Source organism: Pseudophryne corroboree, unplaced genomic scaffold (assembly GCF_028390025.1).
Source record: "Pseudophryne corroboree isolate aPseCor3 unplaced genomic scaffold, aPseCor3.hap2 scaffold_493, whole genome shotgun sequence".
NCBI lineage: Eukaryota > Metazoa > Chordata > Amphibia > Anura > Myobatrachidae > Pseudophryne > Pseudophryne corroboree.
The window spans coordinates 63,500-76,320 of record NW_026970100.1 but is presented as its reverse complement, the minus strand read 5'-3'; the positions used below and the strand labels follow the sequence as shown (position 1 = coordinate 76,320).

The 12,821-nt window shown below is 45.2% G+C and overlaps 13 non-coding genes and 1 pseudogene across 13 annotated transcripts; 5 read left to right on the top strand and 9 right to left on the bottom strand.

Moving 5' to 3' along the window:
* Positions 1–3,976: 3,976 nt before the first annotated feature.
* On the bottom strand, positions 3,977–4,118 carry LOC135029856 (U1 spliceosomal RNA; annotated as a pseudogene).
* A 152-nt stretch (positions 4,119–4,270) lies between these two features.
* Positions 4,271–4,434, bottom strand: LOC135029839 (U1 spliceosomal RNA). Its single transcript, XR_010225926.1, has one exon. It is a non-coding gene; the product is annotated as a U1 spliceosomal RNA (small nuclear RNA).
* A 615-nt stretch (positions 4,435–5,049) lies between these two features.
* Positions 5,050–5,212, bottom strand: LOC135029859 (U1 spliceosomal RNA). Its single transcript, XR_010225943.1, has one exon. It is a non-coding gene; the product is annotated as a U1 spliceosomal RNA (small nuclear RNA).
* Positions 5,213–5,364: 152 nt separating this feature from the next.
* Positions 5,365–5,528, bottom strand: LOC135029824 (U1 spliceosomal RNA). Its single transcript, XR_010225913.1, has one exon. It is a non-coding gene; the product is annotated as a U1 spliceosomal RNA (small nuclear RNA).
* A 671-nt stretch (positions 5,529–6,199) lies between these two features.
* Positions 6,200–6,362, bottom strand: LOC135029848 (U1 spliceosomal RNA). Its single transcript, XR_010225934.1, has one exon. It is a non-coding gene; the product is annotated as a U1 spliceosomal RNA (small nuclear RNA).
* A 152-nt stretch (positions 6,363–6,514) lies between these two features.
* On the bottom strand, positions 6,515–6,678 carry LOC135029743 (U1 spliceosomal RNA). Its single transcript, XR_010225839.1, has one exon. It is a non-coding gene; the product is annotated as a U1 spliceosomal RNA (small nuclear RNA).
* A 671-nt stretch (positions 6,679–7,349) lies between these two features.
* On the bottom strand, positions 7,350–7,512 carry LOC135029801 (U1 spliceosomal RNA). Its single transcript, XR_010225895.1, has one exon. It is a non-coding gene; the product is annotated as a U1 spliceosomal RNA (small nuclear RNA).
* Positions 7,513–7,665: 153 nt separating this feature from the next.
* Positions 7,666–7,829, bottom strand: LOC135029924 (U1 spliceosomal RNA). Its single transcript, XR_010225996.1, has one exon. It is a non-coding gene; the product is annotated as a U1 spliceosomal RNA (small nuclear RNA).
* Positions 7,830–8,500: 671 nt separating this feature from the next.
* Positions 8,501–8,663, bottom strand: LOC135029828 (U1 spliceosomal RNA). Its single transcript, XR_010225917.1, has one exon. It is a non-coding gene; the product is annotated as a U1 spliceosomal RNA (small nuclear RNA).
* A 144-nt stretch (positions 8,664–8,807) lies between these two features.
* LOC135029882 (U5 spliceosomal RNA) lies at positions 8,808–8,923 on the top strand. Its single transcript, XR_010225955.1, has one exon. It is a non-coding gene; the product is annotated as a U5 spliceosomal RNA (small nuclear RNA).
* Positions 8,924–9,193: 270 nt separating this feature from the next.
* Positions 9,194–9,309, top strand: LOC135029881 (U5 spliceosomal RNA). Its single transcript, XR_010225954.1, has one exon. It is a non-coding gene; the product is annotated as a U5 spliceosomal RNA (small nuclear RNA).
* Positions 9,310–9,595: 286 nt separating this feature from the next.
* Positions 9,596–9,711, top strand: LOC135029885 (U5 spliceosomal RNA). Its single transcript, XR_010225958.1, has one exon. It is a non-coding gene; the product is annotated as a U5 spliceosomal RNA (small nuclear RNA).
* Positions 9,712–9,985: 274 nt separating this feature from the next.
* On the top strand, positions 9,986–10,101 carry LOC135029894 (U5 spliceosomal RNA). The gene has a single exon (XR_010225967.1). It is a non-coding gene; the product is annotated as a U5 spliceosomal RNA (small nuclear RNA).
* A 275-nt stretch (positions 10,102–10,376) lies between these two features.
* Positions 10,377–10,492, top strand: LOC135029908 (U5 spliceosomal RNA). The gene has a single exon (XR_010225980.1). It is a non-coding gene; the product is annotated as a U5 spliceosomal RNA (small nuclear RNA).
* Positions 10,493–12,821: the final 2,329 nt, after the last annotated feature.

The following is a 12,821-nucleotide window of genomic DNA, read 5'->3' as shown; positions in this document are numbered from 1 at the left end:
GGCTATAACGTGTAGATGAAGCACTAACAGTAGGCTTTAAAATTTTCATTCTAGTGTCTTTCGTTTGGGAGAAAAATGCAAAGGTACAATACAGCTTTTCCTTGCCAATATCTCTCTTTTGCAAAGAGCTAGGCATTGGAAAATTCAGGGCTATAACGTGTAGATGAAGCACTAACAGGAGGTTTTAAAATTTTCATTCTAGTGTCTTTCGTTTGGGAGAAAAATGCAAAGGTACAATACAGTTTTTCCTTGCCGATATCTCTCTTTTGCAAAGAGATAGGCATTGGAAAATTCAGGGCTATAACGTGTAGATGAAGCACTAACAGGAGGCTTTAAAATTTTCATTCTAGTGTCCTTCGTTTGGGAGAAAAATGCAAAGGTACAATACAGCTTTTCCTTGCCAATATCTCTCTTTTGCAAAGAGCTAGGCATTGGAAAATGCAGGGCTATAACGTGTAGATGAAGCACTAACAGGAGGCTTTACAATTTTCATTCTAGTGTCTTTCGTTTGGGAGAAAAATGCAAAGGTACAATGCAGCTTTTCCTTGCCGATATCTCTCTTTTGCAAAGAGATAGGCATTGGAAAATGCAGGGCTATAACGTGTAGATGAAGCACTAACAGGAGGCTTTAAAATTTTCATTCTAGTGTCTTTCGTTTGGGAGAAAAATGCAAAGGTACAATACAGCATTTCCTTGCCGATATCTCTCTTTTGCAAAGAGATAGGCATTGGAAAATGCAGGGCTATAACGTGTAGATGAAGCACTAACAGGAGGCTTTAAAATTTTCATTCTAGTGTCTTTCGTTTGGGAGAAAAATGCAAAGGTACAATACAGCTTTTCCTTGCCAATATCTCTCTTTTGCAAAGAGCTAGGCATTGGAAAATGCAGGGCTATAACGTGTAGATGAAGCACTAACAGGAGGCTTTACAATTTTCATTCTAGTGTCTTTCGTTTGGGAGAAAAATGCACAGGTACAATGCAGCTTTTCCTTGCCGATATCTCTCTTTTGCAAAGAGATAGGCATTGGAAAATGCAGGGCTTTATCGTGTAGATGAAGCACTAACAGGAGGCTTTAAAATTTTCATTCTAGTGTCTTTCGTTTGGGAGAAAAATGCAAAGGTACAATACAGCATTTCCTTGCCGATATCTCTCTTTTGCAAAGAGATAGGCATTGGAAAATTCAGGGCTATAACGTGTAGATGAAGCACTAACAGGAGGCTTTAAAATTTTCATTCTAGTGTCTTTCGTTTGGGAGAAAAATGCAAAGGTACAATACAGCTTTTCCTTGCCGATATCTCTCTTTTGCAAAGAGATAGGCATTGGAAAATTCAGGGCTAAAACGTGTAGATGAAGCACTAATAGGAGGCTTTAAAATTTTCATTCTAGTGTCCTTCGTTTGGGAGAAAAATGCAAAGGTACAATACAGCTTTTCCTTGCCGATATCTCTCTTTTGCAAAGAGATAGGCATTGGAAAATTCAGGGCTATAACGTGTAGATGAAGCACTAACAGGAGGCTTTAAAATTTTCATTCTAGTGTCTTTCGTTTGGGAGAAAAATGCAAAGGTACAATACAGCTTTTCCTTGCCGATATCTCTCTTTTGCAAAGAGCTAGGCATTGGAAAATTCAGGGCTATAACGTGTAGATGAAGCACTAACAGTAGGCTTTAAAATTTTCATTCTAGTGTCTTTCGTTTGGGAGAAAAATGCAAAGGTACAATACAGCTTTTCCTTGCCAATATCTCTCTTTTGCAAAGAGCTAGGCATTGGAAAATTCAGGGCTATAACGTGTAGATGAAGCACTAACAGGAGGTTTTAAAATTTTCATTCTAGTGTCTTTCGTTTGGGAGAAAAATGCAAAGGTACAATACAGTTTTTCCTTGCCGATATCTCTCTTTTGCAAAGAGATAGGCATTGGAAAATTCAGGGCTATAACGTGTAGATGAAGCACTAACAGGAGGCTTTAAAATTTTCATTCTAGTGTCCTTCGTTTGGGAGAAAAATGCAAAGGTACAATACAGCTTTTCCTTGCCAATATCTCTCTTTTGCAAAGAGCTAGGCATTGGAAAATGCAGGGCTATAACGTGTAGATGAAGCACTAACAGGAGGCTTTACAATTTTCATTCTAGTGTCTTTCGTTTGGGAGAAAAATGCAAAGGTACAATGCAGCTTTTCCTTGCCGATATCTCTCTTTTGCAAAGAGATAGGCATTGGAAAATGCAGGGCTATAACGTGTAGATGAAGCACTAACAGGAGGCTTTAAAATTTTCATTCTAGTGTCTTTCGTTTGGGAGAAAAATGCAAAGGTACAATACAGCATTTCCTTGCCGATATCTCTCCTTTGCAAAGAGATAGGCATTGGAAAATGCAGGGCTATAACGTGTAGATGAAGCACTAACAGGAGGCTTTAAAATTTTCATTCTAGTGTCTTTCGTTTGGGAGAAAAATGCAAAGGTACAATACAGCTTTTCCTTGCCGATATCTCTCTTTTGCAAAGAGATAGGCATTGGAAAATTCAGGGCTATAACGTGTAGATGAAGCACTAACAGGAGGCTTTAAAATTTTCATTCTAATGTCCTTCGTTTGGGAGAAAAATGCAAAGGTACAATACAGCTTTTCCTTGCCGATATCTCTCTTTTGCAAAGAGATAGGCATTGGAAAATTCAGGGCTATAACGTGTAGATGAAGCACTAATAGGAGGCTTTAAAATTGTCATCCTAGTGTCCTTCGTTTGGGAGAAAAATGCAAAGGTACAATACAGCTTTTCCTTGCCGATATCTCTCTTTTGCAAAGAGATAGGCATTGGAAAATTCAGGGCTATAACGTGTAGATGAAGCACTAACAGGAGGCTTTAAAATTTTCATTCTAGTGTCTTTCGTTTGGGAGAAAAATGCAAAGGTACAATACAGCTTTTCCTTGCCGATATCTCTCTTTTGCAAAGAGCTAGGCATTGGAAAATTCAGGGCTATAACGTGTAGATGAAGAACTAACAGTAGGCTTTAAAATTTTCATTCTAGTGTCTTTCGTTTGGGAGAAAAATGCAAAGGTACAATACAGCTTTTCCTTGCCAATATCTCTCTTTTGCAAAGAGCTAGGCATTGGAAAATTCAGGGCTATAACGTGTAGATGAAGCATATCCTACCATCTTTTACTTGTACAACTACTGGAGCTACGTTTGCCATTAATCCAGTGTCCTGTCCATCTTTTGTCCAAAGTGACTCTGGTATCTGAGATGTCATTTCTTCTACTTGGGATGGAGTCCTATTTGTCATAATGGTATGTGACATTAATTTTGATGGGGAATCTAACATGTCTCGCACTTCCTGAGCGTGATTCTCAGGTATGTCCAAGAATACACCTTCAGGAGTACAATAAATGACGCACCCCATTTTACACAGTAAGTCTCTACCCAGGAGATTGGTCGGTGCCGATGCAGCCAGCAAAAAGGAATGCTTGGTATGTAACGGCCCTATTGTAATCTCTGCTGGTTTGCTAACAGGGTAATGCTGGACTACTCCTGTTACTCCTATGGCTGGAATTGTCCTACCAGTGGTTCTCATGCCCACTGTCGAATTTATCACTGATTTGGCCGCCCCTGTGTCTACAAGAAAGTTTAATGATTTACCAGCTACATTGATTGCAATTTTGGGTTCACTCCCAAGGCTTGCAATCAATTTTACTGGCTGCAGATTACAGGTATGGCCACACCCCTGAAGTATTCAAGATGATTTCTTGCAGCAGCTGGGCACTGTAACAGCTCCAGAGCTGCTCTGTAAGGCAAGTAAAAGGGTGTGGGCCCTGCAGCACTACCTGTAGTTCGCATTGTGCGTTGGAAGGCACAAAGTAAGCAGACGGGAGAAGTCAGGATAGTGCGCAAGGGCATAGAAGGGAGCGGCTCAAGAAAAGAGAAGTGGAAACAGGCAGCAAACTAGGCTGGAGAGAGACCTGAGACAAAGAGATCTAAATTATACGAGAGCCGACCAGGGGAAACACAAATTATGCCGTCAAGTGTCCCACATTTGGGGAAATCGCAGGAGCAGCACACCCAGAGTGCAATGGGTGAGCCTTGCCCTGGGAGAAGCACCTTCATGATCATAGTATCTCACCTGGCAGGTAAGTAGGAGTTGGGCTAGAGCTGGGGAGGGTTGCTGCTCGGGTACCCCCCTGTCAAGTGAAGGAGATCCAACTGAGGCAGCACAAGGGAACTCTCGAAAGAAGAACAAGGCTAGAGGAAAATCTGAGACAAAGAAATCTGACTTTTACCAGAGCTGACCAGAGGAAAGCACAAACACAGTCCCCCACTACCACAAATAATGCAGTCGAGTTTCCCACATTTGGGGAAATCACAGGGGTCAGCATACCCAAAATGCAATGAATGAACCTCACCCTCGGAGAACAATCTTCATGACCATGGTATCTCCTATGCAAAATAAGTATGATTTGGGATAGGGCTGGGGAGGGCCGCTGCTCAGGCACATCTCTGTCAAGTAAAGGAGATTCAACAGAGGCAGCACAAGGGAACTCCCATCTGGGGACAACAACTGCAGGGAGAACACATATTTTCAGATGAACATGGGAGGGCAGAAGGCTGCCTAATACTGAAGCACCCCCAAACAACAAACCAAATGCAACAACTAGTACAAGCATTCCTGGGGGAAGTTCTGCAGAAGACGGATTTGCATACGGTGATGTCATCCAAGCAGTGGGCCAAAGTTTGCTGGAACCCTCATCTGCATATGAAAAGAGAAAAGGGGTATGCAGGGCATGGCGGCCTTTTGCGGCGCTTGGATGACCCTTAGTTCGCATTAAACACCCCCACCCTCCTTCGGTGTGGGGCTCATGTTGGCTATGCCCCAGCCCCTGAAGCATTCAAGCTGATTTCTTGCAGCAGCTGGGCACTGTAACAGCTCCAGAGCTGCTCTGTACGGCAAGTAAAAGGGTGTGGGCCCTGCAGCACTACCTGTAGTTTGCATTGTGCATTGGAAGGCACTTAAGAAAAGAGAAGTGGAAACAGACAGCAAACTAGGCTGGAGAGAGACCTGAGACAAAGAGATCTGAATTATACGAGAGCCGACCAGGGGAAACACAAATTATGCAGTCAAGTTTCCCACATTTGGGGAAATCGCAGGGGCAGCACAGCCAGAGTGCAATGGGTGAGCCTTGCCCTGGGAGAAGCACCTTCAAGATCATAGTATCTCACCTGGCAGGTAAATAGGAGTTGGGCTAGAGCTGGGGAGGGTCGCTGCTCGGGCACCCCCCTGTCAAGTGAAGGAGATCCAACTGAGGCAGCACAATGGAACTCTCGAAAGAAGAACAAGGCTAGAGGAAGATCTGAGACAAAGAAATCTGACTTTTACCAGAGCTGACCAGCGGAAAACACAAACACAGTCCCCCACTACCACAAATAATGCTGTCGAGTTTCACACATTTGGGGAAATCACAGGGGTCAGCATACCCAGAATGCAATGAATGAACCTCACACTGGGAGAATAATCTTCATGACCATGGTATCTCCTATGCAAAATAAGTATGATTTGGGATAGGGCTGGGGAGGGCCGTTGCTCAGGCACATCTCTGTCAAGTAAAGGAGATTCAACTGAGGCAGCATAAGGGAACTCTCATCTGGGGACAACAACTGCAGGGAGAACACATATTTTCAGATGAACATGGGAGGGCAGAAGGCTGCCTAATACTGAAGCACCCCCAAACAACAAACCAAATGCAACAACTAGTGCAAGCATTCCTGGGGGAAGGCCTGCAGCAGATGGATTTGCATATGGTGATGTCATCCAAGCAGTGGGTCAAAGTTGGCTTCAACCCTCGTCTGCATATGAAAAGAGAAAAGGGGCGTGCAGGGCATGGCGGCCTTTTGCGGCCCTTGGATGACCCCTAGTTCGCATTAAACACCTCCACCCTCCTTCGGTGTGGGGCTCATGTTGGCTATGCCCCAGCCCCTGAAGCATTCAAGCTGATTTCTTGCAGTAGCTGGGCACTGTAACAGCTCCAGAGCTGCTCTGTACGGCAAGTAAAAGGGTGTGGGCCCTGCAGCACTACCTGTAGTTTGCATTGTGCATTGGAAGGCACAAAGTAAGCAGACGGGAGAAGTAAGGATAGTGCGCAAGGCCATAGAATGGAGCGGCTTAAGAAAAGAGAAGTGGAAACAGACAGCAAACTAGGCTGGAGAGAGACCTGAGACAAAGAGATCTGAATTATACGAGAGCCGACCAGGGGAAACACAAATTATGCAGTCAAGTTTCCCACATTTGGGGAAATCGCAGGGGCAGCACATCCAGAGTGCAATGGGTGAGCCTTGCCCTGGGAGAAGCACCTTCATGATTATAGTATCTCACCTGGCAGGTAAGTAGAAGTTGGGCTAGAGCTGGGGAGGGTCGCTGCTCGGGCACCCCCCTGTCAAGTGAAGGAGATCCAACTGAGGCAGCACAAGGGAACTCTCGAAAGAAGAACAAGGCTAGAGGAAGAACTGAAACAAAGAAATCTGACTTTTACCAGAGCTGACCAGAGGAAAGCACAAACACAGTCCCCCACTACCACAAATAATGCAGTTGAGTTTCCCACATTTGGGGAAATCACAGGGGTCAGCATACCCAGAATGCAATGAATGAAACTCACCCTGGGAGAACAATCTTCAACACCATGGTCTCTCCTATGCAAAATAAGTATGATTTGGGATAGGGCTGGGGAGGGCCGCTGCTCAGGCACATCTCTGTCAAGTAAAGGAGATTCAACTGAGGCAGCACAAGGGAACTCTCATCTGGGGACAACAACTGCAGGGAGAACACATATTTTCAGATGAACATGGGAGGGCAGAAGGCTGCCTAATACTGAAGCACCCCCAAACAACAAACCAAATGCAACAACTAGTGCAAGCATTCCTGGGGGAAGGCCTGCAGCAGATGGATTTGCATATGGTGATGCCATCCAAGCAGTGGGTCAAAGTTGGCTTCAACCCTCGTCTGCATATGAAAAGAGAAAAGGGGCGTGCAGGGCATGGCGGCCTTTTGCGGCGCTTGGATGACCCCTAGTTCGCATTACACACCTCCACCCTCCTTCGGTGTGGGGCTCATGTTGGCTATGCCCCAGCCCCTGAAGCATTCAAGCTGATTTCTTGCAGCAGCTGGGCACTGTAACTGCTCCAGAGCTGCTCTGTAAGGCAAGTAAAAGGGTGTGGGCCCTGCAGCACTACCTGTAGTTTGCATTGTGCGTTGGAAGGCACGAAGTAAGCAGACGGGAGAAGTCAGGATAGTGCGCAAGGGCATAGAAGGGAGCGGCTCAAGAAAAGAGAAGTGGAAACAGACAGCAAACTAGGCTGGAGAGAGACCTGAGACAAAGAGATCTGAATTATACGAGAGCCGACCAAGGGAAACACAAATTATGCAGTCAAGTTTCCCACATTTGGGGAAATCGCAGGGGCAGCACAACCAGAGTGCAATGGGTGAGCCTTGCCCTGGGAGAAGCACCTTCATGATCATAGTATCTCACCTGGCAGGTAAGTATGAGTTGGGCTAGAGCTGGGGAGGGTCGCTGCTCGGGCACCCCCCCTGTTAAGTGAAAGAGATCCAACTGAGGCAGCACAAGGGAACTCTCGAAAGAAGAACAAGGCTAGAGGAAGATCTGAGATAAAGAAATCTGATTTTTACCAGAGCTGACCAGAGGAAAGCACAAACACAGTCCCCCACTACCACAAATAATGCAGTCGAGTTTCCCACATTTGGGGAAATCACAGGGGTCAGCATACCCAGAATGCAATGAATGAACCTCACCCTGGGAGAACAATCTTCATGACCATGGTATCGCCTATGCAAAATAAGTATGATTTGGGACAGGGCAGGGGAGGGCCGCTGCTCAGGCACATCTCTGTCAAGTAAAGGAGATTCAACTGAGGCAGCACAAGGGAACTCTCATCTGGGGACAACAACTGCAGGGAGAACACATATTTTCAGATGAACATGGGAGGGCAGAAGGCTGCCTAATACTGAAGCACCCCCAAACAACAAACCAAATGCAACAACTAGTGCAAGCATTCCTGGGGGAAGGCCTGCAGCAGATGGATTTGCATATGGTGATGTCATCCAAACAGTGGGTCAAAAATGGCTTCAACCCTCGTCTGCATATGAAAAGAGACAAGGGGCGTGCAGGGCATGGCGGCCTTTTGCGGCGCTTGGATGACCCCTAGTTCGCATTACACACCTCCACCCTCCTTCGGTGTGGGGCTCATGTTGGCTATTCCCCAGCCCCTGAAGCATTCAAGCTGATTTCTTGCAGCAGCTGGGCACTGTAACTGCTCCAGAGACGCTCTGTAAGGCAAGTAAAAGGGTGTGGGTCCTGCAGCACTACCTGTAGTTTGCATTGTGCGTTGGAAGGCACGAAGTAAGCAGACGGGAGAAGTCAGGATAGTGCGCAAGGGCATAGAAGGGAGCGGCTCAAGAAAAGAGAAGTGGAAACAGACAGCAAACTAGGCTGGAGAGAGACCTGAGACAAAGAGATCTGAATTATACAAGAGCCGACCAGGGGAAACACAAATTATGCAGTCAAGTTTCCCACATTTGGGGAAATCGCAGAAGCAGCACACCCAGAGTGCAATGGGTGAGCCTTGCCCTGGGAGAAGCACCTTCATGATCATAGTATCTCACCTGGCAGGTAAGTAGGAGTTGGGCTAGAGCTGGGGAGGGTCGCTGCTCGAGCATCCCCCTGTCAAGTAAAGGAGATTCAACTGAGGCAGCACAAGGGAACTCTCATCTGGGGACAACAACTGCAGGGAGAACACATATTTTCAGATAAAAATCTTGGTCATGCTCTGGTTTCTCTTCAGAACGAACAAATCTTTCGCCTTTTACTAAAGATTTCCGTGGAGAGGAGCAAAACCGAGTTTTATCTCAATTTTTGCATGCCCCATCTTTTTGGGGTTTCTTTTATCGGTTTAAAGATAGAATGAGTGTGCTTTAATGTAAGCTCATTTGCATAGAAATGACAGTAAATGTTTGTTTCTTTTCAAACAGAACTTTCTTGAGCATGCTACTTGCTTGAAAGATCTGGGAGCACATGGAATACAGTACAAACCATGCTTATAGCAAGGAGAAGACAGGTGAGAAATCTGCTTTCTTTCAAATTGGGCGCTCACTTTGATCTGAATGAGGACTGCTGGCACGGCACTCAGGCGACAGGTGGAATCTTGGTCATGCTCTGGTTTCTCTTCAGAACGAACAAATCTTTCGCCTTTTACTAAAGATTTCCGTGGAGAGGAGCAAAACTGAGTTTTATCTCAATTTTTGCATGCCCCATATTATTGGGGTTTCTTTTATCGGATTAAAGACAGAACGAGTGTGCTTTCTTGTTAGCTTTAATGTAAGTTTATTTGCATAACAATGACAATAAATGTCTGTTTCTTTTCAAGCAGAACTTTCTTGACCATACTAATTGCTTGAAAGATCTGGGAGCACGTGGAAAAGAGTACAAACCATGCTTATAGCAAGGGGAAGCCTGGTGAGAAATCTGCTTTCTTTCTTTCAAATTGGGTGCTCACTTTGAGCTGAATGAGGACTGCTGGCATGGCACTCAGGCGACAGGTGGAATCTTGGTCATGCTCTGGTTTCTCTTCAGAACGAACAAATCTTTCGCCTTTTACTAAAGATTTCCGTGGAGAGGAGCAAAACTGAGTTTTATCTCAATTTTTGCATGCCCCGTCTTATTGGGGTTTCTTTTATCAGTTTAAAGATAGAACGAGTGTGCTTTAATGTAAGCTCATTTGCATAGAAATGACAGTAAATGTTAGTTTCTTTTCAAACAGAACTTTCTTGACTATACTAATTGCTTGAAAGATCTGGGAGCACATGGAAAAGAGTACAAACCATGTTTATAGCAAGGGGAAGCCTGGTGAGAAATCTGCTTTCTTTCTTTCAAATTGGGTGCTCACTTTGAGCTGAATGAGGACTGCTGGCATGGCACTCAGGCGACAGGTAGAATCTTGGTCATGCTGTGGTTTCTCTTCAGAACGAACAAATCTTTCGCCTTTTACTAAAGATTTCCGTGGAGAGGAACAAAACGGAGTTTTATCTCAATTTTTGCATGCCCCATCTTATTGGGGTTTTATTTTATCGGTTTAAAGATAGAACGAGTGTGCTTTAATGTAAGCTCATTTGCATAGAAATGACAGTAAATGTTTGTTTCTTTTCAAACAGAACTTTCTTGACCACACTAATTGTTTGAAAGATCTGGGAGCACATGGAAAAGAGTACAAACGATGTTTATAGCAAGGGGAAGCCTGGTGAGAAATCTGCTTTCTTTCATTCAAATTGGGTGCTTACTTTGAGCTGAATGAGAACTGCTGGCATGGCACTCAGGCGACAGGTGGAATCTTGGTCATGCTCTGGTTTCTCTTCAGAACTAACAAATATTTCGCCTTTTATTAAAGATTTCCGTGGAGAGGAGCAAAACTGAGTTTTATCTCAATTTTTGCATGCCCCATATTATTGGGGTTTCTTTTATCAGTTTAAAGACAGAACGAGTGTGCTTTCTTGTTAGCTTTAATGTAAGTTTATTTGCATAACAATGACAGTAAATGTTTGTTTCTTTTCAAACAGAACTTTCTTGACCATGCTACTTGCTTGAAAGATCTGGGAGCACATGGAAAACAGTACAAACCATGCAGTATCACAAGAGCCTTTATTTGATCTTTCATGAAGATAGAGCAGAATTGAGGACACGTCAACAATTTCTGCCAAAGGTGGTTCATCTTTCCACATGGTGCCTTTGGCCACTGACACCTTCGTTGAGTCAAAGTCTCTGGCTGTGGTCAGAACTTTGAAAATTTATGTCACCAGAACGGTACAGATTAGGAAAACAGAGGCTCTGTTTGTCCTGTATGCTCCCAACAGGATTGGGTGTCCTGCTTCCATGCAGACCATTATGCGCTGGATCTGTGGTAAGATTCAGCATGCTCATTCCACGGCAGGATTGCCGTTACTGAATTAGGTGAAGACCCATTCTACTAGAAAGGTGGGTTCATCCTGGGCAGCTGGTCGGGGAGTCTCGGCATTGCAACTTTGCCGAGCAGCTATTTAGTAAACACTTTTGCTAAGTTTTACAAGTTTGATACCTTGGCTGATGATAACCTCAAGTTGGGTCATTCGGTGCTGCAGAGTCGTTCGCACTCTCCCACCCGTTCAAGAGCTTTGGTATAACCCCATGGTTCTTAATGTGACCCCAGCATCCTCTAGGTCATATGAGAAAATAGGATTTTAATACCTACCGGTAAATCCTTTTCTCTTAGTACGTAGAGGATGCTGGGCACCCGTCCCAGTCCATACTGTGTCTGCAGTTATTACTTGTGGTTATACACATGTTGTGTTACGGTTCTGCTCAGCTTTTTGCTGCAATTGTTCATGCCGTTGGCTTGTGTTCTGTTGAATGCCACGTTCTGCGGCATGCTTAAGGTGTGAGCTGGTAAGATGCTCACCTTAGTTTAACAATAAATCCTTTCCTCGAAATGTCCGTCTCCCTGGGCACAGTTCCTATAACTGGAGTCTGGAGGAGGGGCATAGAGGGAGGAGCCAGTTCACACCCTTTGAAAGTCTTAAAGTGCCCATGTCTCTTGCGGATCCCGTCTATACCCCATGGTTCTTAATGTGACCCCAGCATCCTCTACGGACTAAGAGAAAAGGATGCCCTTGTGTACTATCCTGACTTCTCCTCCCGTCTGCTTACTTTGTGCCTTCCAACGCACAATGCGAACTACATGTGGTGCTGCAGGGCCCACACCCTTTTACTTGCCTTACAGAGCAGCTCTGGAGCTGTTACAGTGCCCAGCTGCTGCAAGAAATCAGCATGAATGCTTCAGGGGATGGGGCATGGCCAACATGAGCCCCACACCAAAGGAGGGTGGGGGTGTTTAATGCGAACTAGGGGTCATCCAAGCACTGCAAAAGGCCGCCATGCCCTGCATGCCCCTTTTCTCTTTTTATATGCAGATGAGTGTTCCAGCCAACTTTGGCCCACTGCTTGGATGACATCACCGTATGCAAATCCGTCTGCTGCAGACCTTCCCCCAGGAATGCTTGTACTAGTTGTTGGATATGGTTTGATATTTGATGGTGCTTCAGTATTAGGCAGCCTTCCGCCCTCCCATGTTCATCTGAAAAGATGTGGTCTCCCTGCAGTTGTTGTCCCCAGACGAGAGTTCCCTTGTGCTTCCTCAGTTGAATCTCCTTAACTTGACGGGGGAGGGGCTGCCCGAGCTGCCACCCTCCCCAGCCCTATCCCAATTCATACTTATTTTACATATTAGATCTCTTGATCATGAAGATTGTTCTCACAGGGTGAGGTTCATCCATTATATTTTAAAATAGGAAGGTACAAATTACATATTTGAATTGCATCTATGTGCTGGATTCAAATGCCCCCCCCCCCCTTCCTTTCTCAATTGTGCCCGTCAGCAGCTATTCTAAGGTTGCTGCCAATGGGTGTGACACATTAATTTCTTCTGTGGGGTACACTGGACTCCACAAGGATTCACATTGGGGTGTAGAGTAGGATCTTGATCTGAGGCACCAACCGGCTCAAAGCTTTTGACTGTTCCCAAGATGCTCAGCGCATCCTCCTCTATAACCCCGCTTCCATGAACAGGGAGCTCAGTTTGTAGTTGGTGCCTTCAGTAGCAGGCCACTTAACAGGGGCCTGCCTCAGGCAGCCTATTCTTAGCTATTAATTTTGACAAGAAAAGAAGAACTTGTTTTATGAGAATCTACAAGGGCTGCAGCAGGCTAGGTCTAATAGACATCTTTACTGCAGCTTCATCACTCCCAGCGGCG